General features: G+C 37.4%; 1 protein-coding gene across 5 annotated transcripts in view; it reads right to left on the reverse strand.

The window, feature by feature from the left end:
- The window catches only part of ENOX1 (ecto-NOX disulfide-thiol exchanger 1), a 540,681-nt gene that overhangs the window by 265,870 nt on the left and 258,035 nt on the right, over positions 1–16,776 (reverse strand). For all 5 annotated transcript variants that reach the window (XM_081130691.1, XM_081130692.1, XM_081130693.1 and 2 more), the window contains one exon: positions 13,488–13,627. The gene's annotated coding sequence lies outside the window, so the exon portion shown is untranslated. The remainder of the gene's footprint in view (positions 1–13,487; positions 13,628–16,776) is intronic.

Here is a 16,776-nt window from a genome sequence, read left to right on the forward strand (position 1 = left end):
CCAAGATGCATACCAAAGTCTGCTTTTCCAAGGCCCAGGTCCAGAAGCAGATCAGGCAAAGACTCAAAGCACTCTGAAGTCTGCATCTCCCTCTGCCTACAGGCTGATCAATCTGATTCTCTCAAGGAGCCTCACATTATAGAAACTCCACAGGGTAGGGCAGCTGATTGTTATCAGTCTCTTAATGAACCTCAGGCCGTAGAACTCCTTAGGGTAAGGCGAGAGGTTTTCCAGTAGGGTAGAGCAATTGCTTCCCCCTCACGCAAAAGCTGCTTGAAAGGTAAATGTCTGTCTCTGCAGTATGGGGGAATGATGGCACAGAAACCCAGAAGGGTGCCGTCTGAGATCTATCTCCAGAGCCCACAACCCTAGATTCTCCTCACACAGCTCCATTCTACTCTCCCTCTTCTGGAGCCCAGGGTGAGTGGCTATACACGAAACTTTGTGTGTTGGCTCTTTAAGAGGATGCCTGCATTCCCAGCCATCTCTCCTTGGCAGACAGAAACCCAGTTGCTTTTCACAGCCAGATGTTATGTGGGCACCTTTCTCAGTTCTGGTGTTCTTGGCTGGGAACTGGAGTTTAGGCCCCAGAGTACTCAGTCGGAATCCCCCCCAGGATACCCCTACTGGCCTTCAGCTACTGCCTGTGGGAGCCCAGCTAGCCTTGTAGTGTCTCCACACTTCCTACCAGTCTCTATGTGGTCTCCAGTTTTCCTGCTTGGTTATGAGGGTGCTCTCCAGCTTATCTTCAGTTGCAGTTGATTATTCAGGATGGTTTTCCTATATTTTAGCTGTAATTCCAGTTTGGTCCTGCGAGAATGTCAGTGTAGCTTCCACTCAGTCAGCCACCATCTTTAACCTCCCCAGTTAAGTTACTTTTTAAATTTTTTGTTGTTAATCTTCACCCAAGGATATTTTTTCCATTGATTTTTAGAGAGAGTGGAAGGGAGGGAGGGAGGAGGGGAGAGAGGGAAAGAGGGAGAGAGAAAAAGCAATGTGAAAGAGAGAGAGACAGACTGGTTGCCTCCCACACGAGCCTGACCAGGGCCAAGGGTAGAGCCTGCAACCGAGGTACGTGCCCTTGGCCTGGAATTGAACCCATGACACTTTAGTGCCCAGACCGACGCTCTAAGCACTGAGCCCACACTGGCCAGCATAAGTTACTTTTTCCCCCTCTTTACATGCTCTCTTATTTGGAAATCATTCTCTAAGTCCAGCCCATACAGCAGAGTGAGGGTAAGCTTCACTTCCTGGAGGAGCTATAGCTACCTATATTATTTGGAATTCTTCTGTAAGAGAAATTTTTCCTTCTACTCCATTTATTTATTTGTTCAGCTATTTATTTATATTAGAATGAACTCATATGTACATTTATTTTATACTTTTGGTTTTAATTCAATATCATGTTATTTATTTTGTTGCTCAGACTCTTCCAGCTTTCACTACTGGAAGCTATTTTAGGTTGGCTCTTATATCCCTTGACATGCCCCATCCTTTTGTTTTTTTGAGCATTTTATTGCTTTAATATTCCAGAGTATTCCAGATGTTCCAGTCTTATACTATATTTTTAATGTCTCAGCCCTAGAACTAGCCATTTCTCTAAGGATTCCTAGTTCCTTTCACTGGAGGATAATATTTAGAAACCAAGATCTGGTCACTAATGTGCTAGGTGCTACAGGGGTATCACTGCCCGAAGGCTCTCTCAGGAGAAAGGCTAGGAAACACATAGGTATATGCAAATAGCTATAATTATTTCTATATCTGCCTATCTGTATATTTGTGTGTGTGTGTGTGTGTGTGTGTGTGTGTGTATTAAGCTAAGCATGAGTTTATACTAATTTGTATAAGTTGAATTAACCTTACCTCTTTTCTTATCTGCAAATGCCCTTACAGGGAGAAACCTGGTTCCCATGTAATTACTTATTTGTTCAATTCTAGTATTTGAACTTTCTTTGAAAAGTGGGTGTGAAGTGATATCTTGTGATTTTGATTTTGATTTTCCTAATGACTAATGATGTTGAGCATGTAGAATATTAAAAATTCACAAAATTCTTAGTGATAAAACAAGAGGTATGGAGAAATTTTATGCTAACAAAATATTGCTGAGAGATATTAAATGAGAGCTATATAAATATAGAAAGAGTATATGTTTATGGATTGGAAGGCTCAATATGGGGAAGATGTCAATTCTTCCCAAATTGAGCCCAAGATTGAACATATTTCCAATCATAACCCTACCAAGCTGATTATTTTTAGACACTGAAAGCTAATTCTAAAATCTATATAAAAATTTAAAAGAACTAGGATATCTAAACCAATCTTGTAAAAGAAGAACAAGAATGGAGCGCTTGTACCATCTGAATTGAAGACTTACTATAAGGCTACAGTAATCAATAGTGTGGTACTAGCATAAAGAGCACCAAAATCAGTGGAACAGAATAGAGAGCTCAGAAATAGATGCACACTTATATACAGTCCTTTGATACTTCAGAATAGCACTAAGGTGTTCCAACAGGGATAGGAGAGTCTTTTCAACAAATAGTGCTAGAGGAATTAAACCTCAATAATAAAAATACAAACAACCTAATATAAAGATGGCCAAAAGATTTAGTGGATGCTCTACAAACAAAGATATATGAATGACCAGTAAACACATGAAGGTTTTAACATCACTCATCTAGGAAAATGTATATTAGATCACAATGAAATATCACTGCAAAGCACCACATGGTTGAATTAGAAAAACTGACAACACCAAATGTTGTTGAGGATGTGTAACAATGAAAACTATCATATATTTTTGATGGGGATGTCAAATGGTGCAACTACTTTAGACCAGTGATTTTCAACCTTTTTCATCTCATGGCACACATAAAATAATTACTAAAATTCTGTAGCACACCAAAAATTATATTATACTTTTTGCCAATCTGACAAAAAAAAAAAAGAAGGTATAATTTAGATTCATTCACACTGAATGGCTATTGTTGTGTTGGCTGTTGTCATTTTTTAATTGACAACGATCTGATGCAAAAGAGGTCAGTGCCCCTGACTAAATAGTCAGTATTGCATGTTTTAAAAATTTTTGTGGCACATCGGTTGAAAATTGCTGCTTTAGACAAAGATCTGGGAATTTCCTTCAAAACTGAATATAGACCTACCTATTATTAAAACTCCACTCTTAGATATTGACCTAATAAAAATGAAAGCCTATGTTCACAAAAAGACCTGTTGAAGAATGTTCATAGCAACTTCATTTGTATTTTCATAACCTGGAAAGAGCACAGGTGTCCACCAATAGAAAATGAATAAACAAACTGTGATAGATTCACACACTAGAATATCACTCAACAAAAAAAATAAAAGAACTACTAATAAACTCATGAACAGATTAATCTAAAAAACATACAATGGGAAAGAAACCTGATACAAAAGAGTATGTAGTGTATGACTCCATATAGAAGTTCTAGAACTCGAATTGATTTACTCTGGGAGGTACTTGCTTGGAAGGGGTATAAGGGACCTGTCTGGGGTGATACAGGTTTGGTTGGCATAGGTGCATATATTTGTTGGAACTCATGGAAATGTACACTTAAAATATGTGTGTTTTATGTAAATACACAGATAAATTTTACTTAAAAATCATAAACTTTAAATTCTAGTAATATACATATGCCAAAGTATTTACGGGAAATTGTAGTGATGTCTACAATTTACTTTGAAATGTATCCAAAAATAAGATGGATTCATGGATGGAATGATGCATAGTGGTGGGTATATGAGTTTCACTATAAATTTCCTTAAACATTTTCAAAATAAAATGTTGCAATAGAAAAAATTCTTTAAAATGATTCACAATAAATAGTGAAAAGATAAAAAGAAGAAAGCAATCCCACCCAGCCTCATAGTTACTAGCCATGTGAACTTGAAAAAGTTTTAAAATAAACAGTCTATATCTTAATTTCCTTATTTATAAAATGTAAATGATAAATAATCCCTACTATTCAGGATTGTTAAGTGACTACACTTACTACTACATGTAAAGAACAGTTCCTGGGATAAATAAGCACTTACTAAATATCTTAGCTACTATTTTTAGTGAGAGTGGAGGGCCTGTGGCCATAAACTCACAAAAATAAAATGTCTCTGAAACAGAAGAGGACAATGTTTGCACTTCGTTAAAGTAGTTGTTATGTTTGTTGCATAGATAAAATTAGGCTCCTGTGATTTCTTTTTCTCTGTGTGAATGTCATTTATTGGGACTCCTAAGTAAACAAGCCAGTAGAAAGGAAATATTATATTTTTTAAAACCCATAAAACATATTTTTAGAAATGGTATTTCCTTGACATTCATTCCAGGAAAATGTTAACACATGGCATGGAGCATGCTAGGCCCAGAAAAGAAAGCATGCCAGATGCCACAGCAATAAATAGAGTGGGGCTTTGGAGAGGAAACGTAAAACAAGAACATGGAGCGTTATGTCTCCGATTCCCTTCCCATCTGGCATTTATTCCACTGAAGTTATGGGCTTTTGGGAAATTCACCTTAGTAGGTCACCTTTAATTAACTTTGTTATTTATCTGTTTAGAAAAAATTTAAATCACAGCCTACTTGGGCAAAGTTTTAGGCATGTACTCTAGGACCTAAGCAAAATGAAGCTGGGTAAGGTAATTTTAGAAAAAATAAAGTTCTAAGCGCAATATAAGGAGAAGTTAATATTGTCACTTCCTTTTTCAATATTTGTTTTAACAATACAATTTTAGTATTTTCAATCAATAAAGCAACAGCATATTTTTACAAATCACAGGAATTCTCAGAGGAAAAAAGGTAACAGAATGTATATAGATTATATCTTACTTTGCTGAGAAGTATATAAGTAAAAATACACTTTTATAAATTATAGTTTCTAAGTACTTTAAGTATCATTTTTATAAATAGACATTTTAAATGTAAGTGGGATTTCTTAATGTGATATCCTTTAATTTCAATTTAGTAATGTTTCTGATAAGAAAAACTGAGCTCTAAAATGCTGTAAACTGTTTCATCCTATTGTGACTGTTGTCCTTTGGGATTTCAGCTATAAATACCTGTGATAATTCTAGGAAAATGTAATTAGTGGATTTTTACACAGGATTTTAAAACAACAAAAACTTTGAAAGAAAAAGTAAATTCCATTCCCTTAACTCATCTTTATTTTGGGTATACATTCTCTACTGAAATTTAGGATGGGATTTCTAACAGTGATGGCACTGTACAGTTAATAGTTCTCTGTGTGTGTGTGAAAAATTTCAAATGAATGGAAATATTCTCAGACATTTTCTCTGGTAAACTTTCACTTAGAGTATTTATTCAAGTGTCCATATTTTCAGGAAAGAATTTAGAAAAATGTCTTTCTATAAAAAAAGATGCTTTTTCTTGTCAGTTTAAAAAGGTACTCCTGCCCTGGCCGGTGTGGCTCAGTGGGCTGGGCATCGTCCTGTGCACCAAAAGGTTGCCGGCTGATTCCCGGTCAGGGCACATGCCGGGGGCCAGGCTGGATCCCCAGCAAGGGGCGTGCAGGAGGCAGCCGATCAATGTTTCGCTCTCACATTGATGTTTCTCTCTTTTTCTCTCTCTCCCTTTCTCTCTCTCTAAAAATCAATAAAAAATATTTATATAAAAAGGAACTCCTTCCCTTATCTCCATCCCACACAAACCCTGTGCTATCAATATAAGCTAAAAATAAAATTAAAGAAACATTGTGGCAAGCCACATTCTGGGAGACTAGGAAAGAGAAAGCTGGTCAGCAGTCACCTCTCTTAGCCTGTATCTTTCCTCCCACTTCCTCGTCCCAGGGTAGGGGGCTGGCATGTCTGTATTTTCTGACCTCTTTCTTGAAGGAGACACAACCTATATGAGTCAGGTACCCTGTACTTTCATGCCATTGTATTCTTCCCCTTGAGTGGAACCTTCTGTTAAGAGGAAATAAAAATAGTCATGTGGACTTCATCTTTCTGGGTTTCACCGCCAGTGCACTTATAATCTTAAAACATCCTTTCAATTTAAATAGTAATGAACTTGTCAAAGGAGTATATTAGGAGACCTATATTCAAGGAAAGTTTACCACTGACTTTAGGTGAATCCACTGTTTTCTAAATTAATGCAAATTGTTTAGGAGGGTAAAAGGTGAAACTTTTGTAATTCCTCACAGTGTAAAATTATTAGGAGGAAACTAGGGATTTGTGGAATGGTATAGAGGGTTTTGTTGTTTGGCTGAGGCTTTCATTAGCTACAAGCTTATACTACTGTGTGACTTGAGAGTGTATAACTGTCCTCGGAATTCATCATCACATAATTCCAACACGTGTGCTCTCTTTAGTCTACCCAAATCAGAGAGGCTTTCTTATATTAATTTCGTCTCCTTCACAAGCATCCTTGAGATTCTTTGTTCTTAATTATTTATGTCTACATCTCAAGTATTTAGAGCACACTGAAACTTATAATTTTTCTAAGTTGCTAACACATCAGCTTTGTTTTCTGCCTAACCTGTTAACCTTGTTTTCTCTTCAACAGTTTCTGAAATAATGCATTGCTTATCTTTAAATTTTGCATAGTTGTATCTATAATAAAGAATCCAAATTCAGGTTTCAATTTACTCAAAATGAACTTGCCGACTTTTGAGTTTGAATTAAAACCACACTGACTTTTTTCTTCTTCATTCCATTTCGAATTTTAACGGATATTTTCTCAAATCATACCTGAAAAATGTACAATCCAATATCATAACTAGCCTTATTTCTGCCAAGCCATCATTGGCTTAATTATCTTTTTCTTTTCTTTTCTTTCTTTCAAAAATCTATGGACCCTGATAAAAATGCAATGAAACAGAAAATGTAGAAGGATGACACAGGGCTGACGATGGGACACATTTCCTCATTTTCAGCTGCAGCTTGGTCTCCTTGGCTGGTGTCAGAAGCCAGCTGCTCTACTCCAGCTCCTGAGAGCCTGAGCCTGCAGAGGAAGGGAGAGGAAGGCAAGGAAGGCTGCCGATCTGGTCATAATCCGAGCTGAGTCCCAAGGCAGCAACTTGGAGGCAGGCAGAAGGATAAAACATCTATTTGATTTTATAAAAAAAATCTACCAGAAATAGAGTGTGCAATTTGTTGAAATGCCATCACACTTATTAACAAGTAAACCAAGTGAGAAGCCAAGGCTACCTGTGGGTCTATCATTAGATGGACACTAATAAAAATCATACACTACTGTTAGAAAATAGTACTGATAATATCATACTGGGAATATTAGTACTACTAGAACAAATTCTACTGAAAAACATGTGTGACTAACACTGACAAGCACTTCTCTGCTGACTCCACACATACATAAAGCCTAAATAGTAAGCCGATGCCCAGCAGCAGCTACAGGTACTATGTGCAAGAATTTGTGACAGAAACCCTATTTTCTGAGGTCTTATACTCAGTCACAAAAGTCTGCTGAAAACTAAACTTGGCACAAATCTTACCTGAGTAAAACGCTATCAAATACATCAAATATAACAAAAATAAAGGTTAAAGGGAGGAAAAACCCTACAAACTTGACTTTCAGAAATGACCAGAGCATTGCTTGCAAGGGAGACCAAAGGAAATTCGCAATACTTATTAATCTTTTCATACAGAAAATTACATTTGGAAAGTGGTAGGATCATTTAAAGTCTAATAATTTCCAGTATCTTGAAGGGAATAAATAATTTAAAAGAATTAGAATTAAATCCAGGAAAGGCTCTATCAGTTCTAGAAATAATTGCTTTTTCTCCTGAATTTTTCAAAATTGCATTTTTTTAGTGGTGTCAAGTGGCTCAGCCCACAATCATATGCAAAAATATAATTGACCACAGAAAGCTTTCATCTCTTAGAGTAAAAACAGAACAGAATTTGAGAAGTCTAAAGTCTAAGATACATAGCTCTTATAATTTTAGGAAGTATATACTTACTTTTTAGAGAGCTAAATAACCTGGGAACCTTAACCACAGACTTCAGTTTTAATAACTTGTGAACTGATGCTCTCAGTTAACTCGAGTCTTTCATTTGTTTTCAGGCCTCAGTTTTCAATCACAGGAGGTCTAAATGTTGAAGTTAAGTGTTCTAGTAGATGACAGATGATTGCTAGGAATGCTAAAATACCTCCAAGTCAAATGACCATGTAACCTCTACAAATTTTTATTACTTTATGTATTCAAATATTCAACAAAGATTTATTAGCACAAGCTAGGCAAAATACTCACAAAACACCCCTAAAATCTACGAGAAAGTACAAGAATATATTTACTTGAAGATTTTTGGTAGGTTCCATTTTTTGAAGGCACCAGACACTAAACAAACACTTAACTTGAGGTAGATCTTAGAGTTGTTAAAACTGTACCTGACTCACGGACACCAACTGAATCTCAGAGGCTAAGGGTTAGAATATATCCCTTCTTCCTTCTTGCAGTCTCTCTTCTTGGCCGTGGCTCTTTCCTCACTGTTTAGACACCATGATACTTGATTGGGATGGAACTGGTAAAGCCACATTAGAAACTGCTCATAGGAAAAATCAGTAGGAAAGGGCAGAGAGATGTTGTTACATCTATCTGTAACAACAAAACAGAATAGAAAACTGTGTCGACAAGAAGGAAATGAAAGCTTTTGTAGTTTAATATTTCCCAAGTGCCTATTTTGTGGCAGGCAGGCTTACGGCCGTACCGCATGGCAAACATGTGTCTACAGTGAACAAGGAGTTGGGTGAAAGAAGATGGTGGTACAGGAAAAAAAAGGGGGGAGAAAAGACTGCCAAGTGTTCTGCTATGAGAAGTAGACACACTTTATTTGTGGAAGACTAGACAACAGTTAACTACTAAGAATGAGCCAGATGTCCACATATTAACAGATAATTCTGAAAAAAAAAAAAAAAAAAAAATGTTGAGGAAAAGCAAGTTGCAAAGGTATAAATTCAGTATGATCTCATCTATGCAAAGTTAGAAATAATATTCTCTCTATGTATAGACATAGATATATATTAGTTATGGAAATATTAGATATGTAGAGATATCCATAACTGATATTTATATATTATATTACCTCTGGGAATGGATAAGAAGAATAGTGAGTTTTTTAACTTAAAAAAATAGAGATCCAAAGCAAATATGGTAGTATCAAAAAATACGGGGGTGGGTAATAAGTTTATTATTGTCTGTATGTTTAAACTACTTCATAATAAAAATTAACCTAAAACTAATATAATATTGTATGTTAACTGTAATTGAATTTTTTTAATTTTAAAAATTAATATATTTTAAAAAATTATGTTTTAAAAGAAGAATGCTGTAGAAATTTAAGTGATTAGAAGGAGCTGTTCCAATAAGCCCAATTTTCTTACTTTTGAGTCTGGAATATACAAAGCTGATTATTTTCCATCTTTAACAAGAGGAACAATAGAGACTTATTGTGGAAGAAAAGGCTTTTCCTGATATGGTAAGTCAGTGGTAATTTTGCAAATGGATGGTTATTTCCAGATGAAAGTGAATGATCTGAACATAATTGTACTGAATCCTATAGCTTTAACAGAGTGTTTAACTCATACATGATCCATGCAGGCTCCTCTTTTTCTTCCTTACAGCCTGTGGATGTGAGCTTTAAGAGACACCGCTAATGAATGCCACATTTTGATTGCTATTTAAAATGTATGATTAGAGTCAGGATTTTGGAATAACAATTTGCACACTTAAAGTATGGATTAGCTGTGTAAGACCACATTTTATTTAAAACCCCTCACTAAGACTTTCTTTTCTTTCAAAATTGCAAATAAACATTTTTGAATGTATTTCCGAGGAGCTCATTGGATGCTTGGGGACTCAAGCAGGAAGGGAGCTCACAAACATTTTATTAACTTTGAATCATATGTGATTCTTAGAATTAATAGCAAGTAGCCAGAGGTCTTGTTTTTATTTTTGTTTTTGTTTCTGTCATAGTGGGTAAATAAGTCTGAAACATTTCACTGGTGAGGCAAGAGTCACTTGAGATATATTGTTAAATATGAGGGATGGAAATATATCATATAAACAAGTGGTATTACACAGCACACATTTTTTCTGAGAAAAAGGTCTCCATGCATGAGAATTAGATATATACCCACAATAAGAGGGCATATTGACCTATAATTTTCAATATTACATCCTTGTATTTTTTATTATATGCTATTTTTCAACTAGTAGAGGAACATGGTCTCATAAAGCTAATATTTATTCTTCCATGTTTATAGAGCTAGTAGTGCATTTCAGGAAATGAGAAAGTATGAGAAGTCAAATATAACTTGGTGTCCTGTGCACAAAAGAAGACAGGACAGGAAAATCACCATGTTTAAAAAATCCAGCTTGGGAACTGTGTCGTAAAGCTTCAAATAATTAAATAACACATGATAAGGATGGCCCTTGATGTTATTATTTCTCTCTCCATAAAGGTAGTCTTTTATAGATGATAAATCTTATCACGTAGGATTCTTCATTTTACTAGAAAGCACAGAAAAGAGTCCTTTAATCCTGCTCCCATTTTTCAGCTCTGAAACTTACTGCGTGTGTTTTCTGGACGCTAAGGCAGAGAGTAAGTGTAATTCACTACAACTGGGACACCTCTGCTGAGAACTGCACCTTTAAGTCATAAACTCTTCTCATTTTGTTATTGAATAACCTCTGTACTAGGGAATTCAATGAATTCTTACACTAAATTCAAAGAAAATAGCAATGAGTGAGAATTTGTTTTTCATGGGCCAATTGTACCTGTATTATGGTAAATGTTTCAAGAGATCAGAGCCTTAAGAAAGCTTCTGTGGGAGAACTTTCCTGAGGCTCAATTGTTTCTGAGTCTTTCCTTTTAATTTATAACTTTATTGACACTTTGGAAGGATCCAGAGAAATAAGTCATCCAGTCATGTCCCTATTCTCCGCAGGCATAACGGATGGAGGGGGGCCTCCAACACGTAAGAGAGGGCAAGGACAGAAATGAGGACAGAGGGACGTGGTGGGTGAGGCAAGGGAGAGAGCTTAGCCACAGTCAGGGCCCTGTGAGCTCCCCACAAACTGATCCTCAGTTTCTGTGACGTGGAGCAGAGAGTTCAAACTAGGAGGAATGCTGAAAAGCCAGTGAAAAAGTACTTCCTTTGTTACTTACTTTTTTCAGTGTTCCCTTAGATTTCAGATTTTCTACCCCTTTCTCTCTCCGTGACTGCACTGGTCCCTTTACATCAGCTCCACCGTTTCCTCTGGGGTCCAGCCCCTATCTTTTCCCTAAATCTCCAGAGTTGTCCTCTCTCTGCTATTTTCCTGCACTGAGTTCAGATATTACCTTTCCCACATTCATGTTCCCATATCAAACAAGTGATCTCCTTTAAGGACCAAACCAGAAATCCTGGTTCTCCAAAAAAGCATTCATATATGCATGTTAGTGTGCTTCTAGACAGCTCAAAATAAACGTGTGACAGAGTGGGAAGAAAATGGTACCCAGAGCTAAAAGCCAGGTCTAGGCTCAGCTCCAACCTTCATTCAACTCTGCTAATTCCAGTATTTTCAGCTCTAAGTGAGGAGCTTATAGTCTGGGCAGTCCTGGTCCTCCACTGCAGGAAATGCAGGGGTTTCAATCTGGTTATTACAATGGCCAGGGACTGGGGGGGGGGGGGAGCTGAAGTTGGTTTCTGGGAACCAGGCCTATTATTCATTCTAAAACCCATGGGACATGATCTTGAATCATAAATATCAACAGTGGCCCCGCTGAGAAATACCAGTAGATGATTTTTAATGCTCCTTCAACAAGTCTGAACTCTTAAGTAGAATGTAGAGAACTTAACAGACTTGGAAAAGAACTGTGAGAATAGATACATTTTTAGATTATACAGTTTTATAGAGGAAGTTCACAAAAAAATAGGCTTACTCTCCTGAACAGAAAAAGGATGGCCTGAGTCTATGATGATACAGGCAGACTCTCGCCAATAAATTCTCTCTTTCCATGGAAGAAGAAATAAATTGCCATCCTAGGAGGTTAAGAATTTCTTAGGCTTTCTTGACAAGAAGATCTAAGAAAGAAGAATCTATATCAGGTTTCAAAAGAAAAGTGAGTATCTAAGTATGATGGTTTGAAAACAAATAAATTCTCATTGGTTTGGGAAAGTTCACACGAGGTCTTGCTCGTAGCCTAGGGAGGAATATTTAGGTCGGTTCTCGAGCCCTTTCCAGCACTTCTGTTTCCAGGGATACACTTTTAGGCTTCCATACACTACGCTGTTCTACCCAGCTGACAGAATGGAGAGTTGAAGATGGGGCACAGGTTCCCATTCCCCCCCCCGCCCCAGCACACACCGCAGGCCTCAGGTGTCAAAGCGCGTCAGTCCTGAGGCCCCACAGCGAAGGGTGCGGGGGGAAGGCTGGGACCCAGCCCGGCGCTGCCGTCAAATCTACTTTGATTTCTCAGAGAAATAAAAGAGAGGGAGAGACCAAAAAAACCCACAGTGCCACAGCAAAGGCTTTTAGGGGAGAAAATATCTGTCACCATGGACAGAATAAAAATCCTACCAAATAAAATAAACGCCTGTGGGAAAAGATGTGTCATTCCAGGGAAAGCACTGTGTTCCTTTCCCCTTGCTCTTCATTTAGATTTTGTCCACTCGATGTACCAAGCTGTATTCTCTTTCCTGTTTATTTTTCCATCCATGAAAGATGCATGGATTGAATATATCCTTTGGGTAGGTCTTTTGTCAGAAAGCACTTTCAAAATAAAAGTGTTTTACTTGTACTATCTCCACAACAAAACATGTAATTCCAAAATCGGTTTGCTAGCAAGCTTTTTCCTGGAGTAAGCATCAATACTGTTAGTAGTTTTTCAAGCTGTTAATATACCACATTAAAAGAAACAACAACAATCCTGTTCTCCCATTATGAATCATAGGGTGAGTAGCCCTTGGTAGAATTAAATGAAAGCATTCTGGCCACTGAGACTTCAATAAAAACATTAAAACAAAAAAGAGAGAGAGAGACATTATATTTTGAAAAAAAATTCATAATGACAATACTAATTGTTATCAACTAATAGTTTTGATTGTCAATGTTTCAAAATAGAATTCATCCACAAAGCCTAACTAATTGAAAACACTTAAGGAAATTTGATATATGTGATATAAATTTATTGAATCTCCTGAGTTAGAATCTATGAATGCATAAATAAAACTTGCTTTAAGCCAACATGGAGGATATTTTATTTTTAATATCCTCGTAACATCCAACAGAGTATACAATAATAAATATGAGAAGTAGCATATCAAATTTCTTTTCATTGATATCCATCTCCCAATGAAATCAAAGGATTACAATCTGTGCATAATCTACTTCAAGAGTTCTTGTTGCAATAGAGTAGGACTATTATCCATTTTAAAAATATCACTCAGAATTAATAATACCTTTGGTGAGAGAAACGGAAAAATGAACACAAACCTTAAGACCTTCAGCAGATCAGAAGATAATGTTCTTTAGGGACTTGATTGAAACAGCGTATTCACAGAAGTCTTTTAAATGGAAGCTGTTCACCAAGGAAGTCCCATGGAAGACGCGTGGCATTGACACGCAAGGTGTTTCTGCACAGAAAGGAAAGCACACCATCAGATCATGTCCAAAGCACCGTTCCTGCCAGTCTCAGCCTTTGTGGGCAGAAAGCACTGTGTCAGCACGAATTGCTATTATTAAAATAATGGTAGTAAATTCTGTTTTGTTCCTCCCCAATCTCCTTACGTATAAATTGCAGAGTGGGCAACAGTAACCTTTCAGCACTGCTTTTAGAAATTTCTAAAGGTCAGAAGCATTTTACTAATTAAGTGAAATCTGCTTTTCCCTTTATCTAAACAGGCCAGGATTGAAGAACTGTGGATGGGATATGAATCCAAAGGTAGCAACATTAGGATTTACTGCCTGCTGCCTGCTGCAGGGCATTGTGCAAGGGGCTTCACATACATGGACACTTTTTTCTGAAGAACAGCCCTACAGTTGGAGCGCACTGGCTCCATTTTATAGATGAGAAGACTAAAGCACAGTTAGGCTTAGAACCCGGGTCTCTCAAAGCCCAAAGGCCTCAGGTGTGGCTCTTTCCCTCATTTCACTCTGTGGCCTATGTTTATTAGAAAAAACTTCCACAGAGTTGACAAGAGAACACATAATATTGCAAAAACTAAATTAATTCAAATGTTACTAAATTAATTAAGAAATTTCTTTCTTAATTTATTTTTTTTTTACTAAATATTGTCTTTTTTTTTTAATCCTAACCTGAAAATATGTTTTCACTGACTTTTAGAGACAAGAAGGGGAAGAGAGAGAGAGAAAAACACCAATGTGAGAAGAACGTTGATCAGTTGCCTCCCGTACGTGCCCCAACCGGAGATCGAACCCACAACCTAGGTATGTGCCCTGCTTGGAATCAAACCCATAAGCTTTTGGCACACGGGACGATGCTCCAACCAACTGAGCCACCCGGCCAGGGCTCAAATATGGTTTTATTCAGTGAAGCCCCACAGAAATACAGACACCCAGCTTTAAGCAGCGCACTTTTTCTGCCACTCTTCTTCCTTATGGGAAGAGAAAACTCACTGGAAACCCAGTAGCTCCCTTGTGTTATGGGGCCGGTTTGTGTGCTGTGCTCCATCAAGGATAGCAAAGCAAATGTTGAGCCTTCCTACGGTCCCTTCACATGCCACCCAGGTCCTTTACCCTCTCAGGGGAAAGAAGACCTTCTTTTCCCAAGGGTTTTCCTGATGCAATTAGAAATGGAAGCCACACCTTCTGTGAGGATCACTGAGTGATGCTGTATCTCCCCATGGCTATCTATCTCCATCTTAATGGCTGAGTGACCAAGGAAGGCTCCACAGGGCTCCATCTAGATTTCTACACTTTTTTAATCAAATATCTGCATGTTTCAAGTGGTTCCAGTGCCCCACAGCTTGCCTGCCACCAGCTGTCCAGAGCATCCACTCCCATGGTATGTTTCAGGGTCACCGCCCACCAATTAATCACTTCAAAATTTCTGTTGAAGTTCCAGCTTTTAATGGCACAGACTTGTGTCTGGGTCTTGAAACTTTTAGCTCATATCCACACTGCATTTGGGAAGGCCAGAGAATGATGGAATAGGAAGGCCTCACAGCTTTTTACATTTTTTGTTTTCTTTTATTTTTGGCACCAAAAGCTTAAGTCATGAATAAGAAATGGAAAAAAGACACAGCATTTTCAGAGTTTTGCAGGCTTGTAGCCTGAGATTATTACATAGGGAATAAAAGAAAAAAGAACAGAGCCAGAGCCAGTTTATTTTTGCATAAAAGAAGGGGAAGAGCATGATAAGGAACGGGGAGGAGAAGTATTTGTACTGTACAATCTAAACGACAGGAATACAAAATAAATAGAACTTGTCTTAAAACCTCATACAGTAGCATTCTGTCTTCTTTATACCACTTAGAGCAAAGCTTCATGGCATATGCCTAAACTTGTCGACCACTTTTCCCATAAAACCCCAATGGCAACTTTCAAATATTCACTCAGCCACTATTTACTGCATACTTATGAGTCAGTCAAGAGGCACGAAAATTCCAGGAATACTAAAATAAGCAAGATTATCTTTCCCTGAAGCATCTTGCTACCTTGGAGGGGGGATACAACTAGGAGGTCAAAAATTAGAAGAAGGTGGTGCTGATATGTATTTGAAAGAATGGGGTCTGGACCAGACTGCCTGGAGGTGTTTCTGCTTTATCACGTCCTAACTGTATGGCCCGGGCAAGGTACTTAAACTCTTTAACCTCAGCATCTTTATCTGCAGAATGCAGAATGATATACTTCCAGGGCAGGCTGTTGTGAGCATTAAGTAAAACAACCAACATAAAGTGCTTGATCCAATCAGTGGCACATGGTAAGAACTCGTCAAACGCGAGGAAGGTGCAGTAGTATTGTTGTGAAACAACCCGACGACAGGGACAAGGCAGAAAGTGCTGCGACTCTGCTGGGGGTGGCAGGAACCAAGCGGGCTTCAGTGAGGAAGGAACAGGCAAGGCCACCCATAACCAAACAGGCACAATGATTAGGCTGTTACCGATTCTCTGATGATCACTGAAAAGCTAGAAAAGAGCCGCTTTAGAAAAAAAATAGACCCATGAAATTAGACATTATTCTCCAGGATTTTGTGTGAAACTAGATAACCAGCATAACAACAGAGCTGGAGAATAATAAACACAAAATCTTTGCATTGCTATTAAGAAAGATACAATATCCAGCTGGATCCTGTGCTGTTCAAAATGTGTAATCCAAATGATCCTGTGTAATCCAAAATGACATCATGGCTTTTAATGGAATTTGGCAAGATCTATATGCATCATTCTAAAATTTAGCCTCAAATTTAAATCCCTGGGCTTGTGATGTCATACAATAGTGTTTTCATTATTGGTGCTTTTATATATAGTAAGTCTTGAAATCAGGGAGTAAGAGTCCCCCAGTATTGTCTTTCTTTTTTCAAAAATGTTTGACTCAATAAAAAATAGAGAAAAATGTAATTCTTATAAGACCTTGTATTTCCATATAAATTTTAGAACCAGTTAGTCAATTTCTACCCAAACAAAAACAAACACACAACTTTTGGAACCATATTTAATCTACATGTTATTTTGGGAGGGAAAAATCAACATTTTAACAATACCAAGTCTTAATGTTATATAATTTTCAGTGTACAGGTCTTGTACTTCTTCATTTAAATATA

Source organism: Miniopterus schreibersii, assembly GCF_964146895.1.
Source record: "Miniopterus schreibersii genome assembly, chromosome: 2".
Taxonomy (NCBI): Eukaryota; Metazoa; Chordata; class Mammalia; order Chiroptera; family Miniopteridae; genus Miniopterus; species Miniopterus schreibersii.